Source organism: Trichomycterus rosablanca, chromosome 2 (assembly GCF_030014385.1).
Source record: "Trichomycterus rosablanca isolate fTriRos1 chromosome 2, fTriRos1.hap1, whole genome shotgun sequence".
Taxonomy (NCBI): domain Eukaryota; kingdom Metazoa; phylum Chordata; class Actinopteri; order Siluriformes; family Trichomycteridae; genus Trichomycterus; species Trichomycterus rosablanca.
In genome coordinates this window covers 62,414,939-62,420,421 of record NC_085989.1, presented here as the reverse complement: position 1 = coordinate 62,420,421, position 5,483 = coordinate 62,414,939, and positions in this window count along the sequence as shown.

The window sequence follows — 5,483 nt, the reverse complement described above, 5'->3', positions numbered from 1 at the left end:
TTATCTTGCACACTATCTAGTGCACTAAGTAGGGAACATAAATCTATTATATTGCACACTATCTAGTGCACTATGTAGGGAACATAAATCTATTATATTGCACACTATCTAGTGCACTATGTAGTGAACATAAATCTGTTATCTGATAAACAATTTAGTGCACTATGTAGGGAACATAAATCCGTTATCTGATAAACAATTTAGTGCACTATGTAGGGAACCTATATCCGTTAACTAATACGCTACCGATAGATTTATGTAAGAAACATTTACAGTGTATCACAAAAGTGAGTACACCCCTCACATTTCTGCAGATATTTAAGTATATCTTTTCATGGGACAACACTGACAAAATGACACTTTGACACAATGAAAAGTAGTCTGTGTGCAGCTTATATAACAGTGTAAATTTATTCTTCCCTCAAAATAACTCAATATACAGCCATTAATGTCTAAACCACCGGCAACAAAAGTGAGTACACCCCTAAGAGACTACACCCCTAAATGTCCAAATTGAGCACTGCTTGTCATTTTCCCTCCAAAATGTCATGTGATTTGTTAGTGTTACTAGGTCTCAGGTGTGCATAGGGAGCAGGTGTGTTCAATTTAGTAGTACAGCTCTCACACTCTCTCATACTGGTCACTGAAAGTTCCAATATGGCACCTCATGGCAAAGAACTCTCTGAGGATCTTAAAAGACGAATTGTTGCGCTACATGAAGATGGCCGAGGCTACAAGAAGATTGCCAACACCCTGAAACTGAGCTGCAGCACAGTGGCCAAGATCATCCAGCGTTTTAAAAGAGCAGGGTCCACTCAGAACAGACCTCGCGTTGGTCGTCCAAAGAAGCTGAGTGCACGTGCTCAGCGTCACATCCAACTGCTGTCTTTGAAAGATAGGCGCAGGAGTGCTGTCAGCATTGCTGCAGAGATTGAAAAGGTGGGGGGTCAGCCTGTCAGTGCTCAGACCATACGCCGCACACTACATCAAATTGGTCTGCATGGCTGTCACCCCAGAAGGAAGCCTCTTCTGAAGTCTCTACACAAGAAAGCCCGCAAACAGTTTGCTGAAGACATGTCAACAAAGGACATGGATTACTGGAACCATGTCCTATGGTCTGATGAGACCAAGATTAATTTGTTTGGTTCAGATGGTCTCAAGCATGTGTGGCGGCAATCAGGTGAGGAGTACAAAGATAAGTGTGTCATGCCTACAGTCAAGCATGGTGGTGGGAATGCCATGGTCTGGGGCTGCATGAGTGCAGCAGGTGTTGGGGAGTTACATTTCATTGAGGGACACATGAACTCCAATATGTACTGTGAAATACTGAAGCAGAGCATGATCCCCTCCCTCCGGAAACTGGGTCGCAGGGCAGTGTTCCAGCATGATAATGACCCCAAACACACCTCTAAGACGACCACTGCTTTATTGAAGAGGCTGAGGGTAAAGGTGATGGACTGGCCAAGCATGTCTCCAGACCTAAACCCAATAGAACATCTTTGGGGCATCCTCAAGCGGAAGGTGGAGGAGCGCAAAGTCTCGAATATCCGCCAGCTCCGTGATGTCGTCATGGAGGAGTGGAAAAGCATTCCAGTGGCAACCTGTGAAGCTCTGGTAAACTCCATGCCCAGGAGAGTTAAGGCAGTTCTGGGAAATAATGGTGGCCACACAAAATATTGATACTTCAGGAACTTTCACTAAGGGGTGTACTCACTTTTGTTGCCGGTGGTTTAGACATTAATGGCTGTATATTGAGTTATTTTGAGGGAAGAATAAATTTACACTGTTATATAAGCTGCACACAGACTACTTTTCATTGTGTCAAAGTGTCATTTTGTCAGTGTTGTCCCATGAAAAGATATACTTAAATATCTGCAGAAATGTGAGGGGTGTACTCACTTTTGTGATACACTGTATGTAAGTCTATTATCTACTACACTATCTAGTGCACTATGTAGGGAACATGAATCTATTATCTTGCACACTATCTAGTGCACTATGTAGGGAACATAAATCTATTATCTTGCACACTATCTAGTGCACTAAGTAGGGAACATAAATCTATTACATTGCACACTATCTAGTGCACTAAGTAGGGAACATAAATCTATTATATAGCACACTATCTAATGCACTATGTAGTACACAATGTGTTTGTGACGAAAACAGTTAGCTTAGTAGCTCAGTTAGCAGCTCCGAAAAGTTCTGTCAAGTATCCTTTGGTGTGTGTGAGAAGTTTTTAAGCTTTTGTTTTTTTGGGCTTGGGGGGTCGGTGTCCGGGTCCGGGGGTACCTCCCTGAAACGAGTTTTTGCAACTTGGGATGTCTGCAAAGAGCCAATTTATGTGAAGAGGGAGCGACCAACCCTGAATCGGGTTGCCAACCGTCCCGTAAAATACGGAATCGTTCCTTATTTGGAAACTAAACGTGGTGTTCCGTATTGAACTGATACAGGACGCGCTTTGTTCTGTATTTTTATCAGTGGGAGAGAAATGCTGCAGATGAGACTGAGACAGGGTGATGTTTGTGTGTGTGTGTGTGTGTGTGTGTGTGTGTGCATTAAACAGAAGGAAAATGCTGCTACTGTGGGAAGTAAAAAGCGTTTAGTTATTATTGTTCACTTTTAGTCTTAGTAACGCCGCGTGTGCACAGGGATATCAGCATAACAACCTGTTCAATACTAGAGCTGGGAGGTTCCTGAATCACCCGGGTTAATGATTACAATATTTGTACTGAATCAGGAATTACATGTTACATGATGTTCTTTATGTAGTTTTACCAAAAATATGTTTCTGATTTATTATTATAAAGAATGAAAATAATTAATGTTAAACAGCTTAAATAAAACATGTTGATAATGGTGTAAGACGGTGTAAGACCCGTTATAATGTTTACAGGTGCAACCCTAATCACGTACCCCCCACTCCCACTTAGGTAAACACCTGCCATCTCACCCCCCACCCTATGCCTTCCACCAACCCGCCAGCCCAGGGTGTTCCTTATTTCCAGTTCTGAAAGTTGGTGACCCTATCTCAAACTCGTATCCAGATGAATGATGCAACTTTGTGGACTTGTGTACCTGGATTATTGAGGTTAGTTTTAATAAATGATGATCAGTACGTCTGTCAGTCCTGCACTACAAAACATCTACAGAAAAGTGATACTAACACAAGCAAATCATTTACACTTAATAACACATCAATTACTAATTCTTTATTAAAAATAAAATATAAACTACACTTATTACCATTACAATCATGTTAATTCATTATAAACCTGCAACATTATTTAATGCACAAAAACAACAACACTGAAAATGTGAAACACGTAGAACTTCAACTGAACGTCACGTCATTGCCAGAAGAAAGGAAGCTCCCACAATAATCATTTCTGCTGTCCACCACAGTCACAGCCCTTTTCAATCGACATGGAACAAGCTCTCTTCTGGTTCTGGAACTTTATTTGAACCGGTTTTGAACAGCTGGTACTAGGGCTGCACGATATATTGTTTCAGCATCGTCATCGTGATGTGTGCATGCGCAATAGTCACATCGCAGGACGTGCGATGTCACTTAATGCAAATAAAATCAAATACGTCATGCTACAACTTTTTTGCTGCTTCACACAAAACGAAAATTCACACCGTTCTCATTTTCCATGACACATCTAGCAGTGTGTTCGAAACCCAGTGAGCTGCCTTGCTGTCTTACTACCTACACAGGCAGCTGCCTCAGTACAGAGGATTCTAATAAGTCATGGACTTTTATAAGGCAGCTTATTCAAATGCGCTGCGATTCCATCAGGTTTGGCGTTTAGCATTTAGCATCTTGCCATTAAAACCAATGGATGGAGGTGGGACAGCGCTAACATGTCAATATAACATCTCGATTCGTGTACAGAAAATGGTTACATCTGCTGACAAGCCCAAACTTGCAAATAAAAACACTCGTTAAAAAAAATTTATCATTATTTATTTACGTTTGAAAAAAACTTTGTCCGCACCGTCAGCCATGTTTATTTTTCTGTGAGAGAAGAGATGCCGCAATGAATGCTGGGATCACCTTCATCACTAAGGACGCTTCCAATTCTTACTCGTTCGAGTCAAAATAACATTGAAATTTTAAGATGCCTCAGTAGTGAGCTTAGTAAGGCATCTCGGATTTTGAACAGGTGTACAGCTGCTCCTTTGTTTGTATAGTTTTTTTTTTTTTTAATAATGTTTTTTTAAAAGAGGTTTTGATTGTAAAATAAAATATTAAATGACCATTTTTTCAATCCTGTAAATTCCCTCATGTGATATTGAAGCTTCTTAGTTTAATGCTCAGTTTCAACCAAATACAAAGATGTAGCTTGTCATAATCTTTTGTATTCCTTGTAGGCGCCACCCTTTTTCACAGATGAGCCCCTTATTTAGAGTAAGATATTATTAATAATGTGGTGAAAATTCCTGCATTTTTTAAATATTTTAATCACAATATACTGTATATCGCAGGAAAAAAAAATCGCAATGTCAGTTTTTTCCAATATCGTGGTGCATCGTTACATCCCTAGTAATGAACGATGATCTCCTTTCATACAGCGTGTGTTTGGACCCTCCTTCCTGTGTTTTAGTCATTATTTACGGTGTATTAGTAGGTGACAGGTGGCCATTTGCCTGTAGTAACCACTGAAGTATGTGAAGTTTTATAAGTAACATCTGAGTCAACATGTAAAAAACCAGTTTCATAAGTGGGTCAGGAGGAGGATGAAAAATGGGAGTAGGAGCATTGTGGTACTGGGGGGGGGGGGGGGTGTTTTATGAATTGATAATGTACTTTATTGTGTCTGACTGCTGAGTGTGAACAGAATTAAGATACTTTGATAATATAACTTCTTGTTTCTTGACTGGATGTCCAGTTGTTTCTGTCCATTTCCGTTTTTTGACCTTCAGTCTTTGTGCTGGGTGTCTGTTGCAGTGGCTTGTACGTAGCCACAAGTATGAATCACTGCATAGTTGGCATTCGGTTTAAAGTTGGTCAGTACAGGACAGAGGGAGGTATGGTTCAAATCCTCACAGATCAATGTGAGGGCGCTGGGATGTTGTGTGTGGAGTCCTGCGGTGTTGTCATGCAACAGGAAAACGATTCCAAACGTCAGTTTATTTAGTACAATGTGATCTATTACACTTGTGTTTCAAAAGGGATGATAAACGCTCCAGTGTGAATGCGCTGGTGTCTAGTGAGATTACTGTGTGTATTAAAACTCTTCCCACACTTTGAGCACACATACGGTTTCTCTCCAGTGTGAATGCGCTGGTGTACTTTGAGTTGACTCTGGCGATTAAAACTCTTCCCACACTGTGAGCACTGATACGATTTCTCTCCGGTGTGAATGTGCTGGTGTTCTTTGAGAACATTCTGTGTATTAAATCTCTTCCCACACTGTGAGCACTGATACGGTTTCTCTCCAGTGTGAATGCGCTGATGTGTTTTTAAATCACTTTCA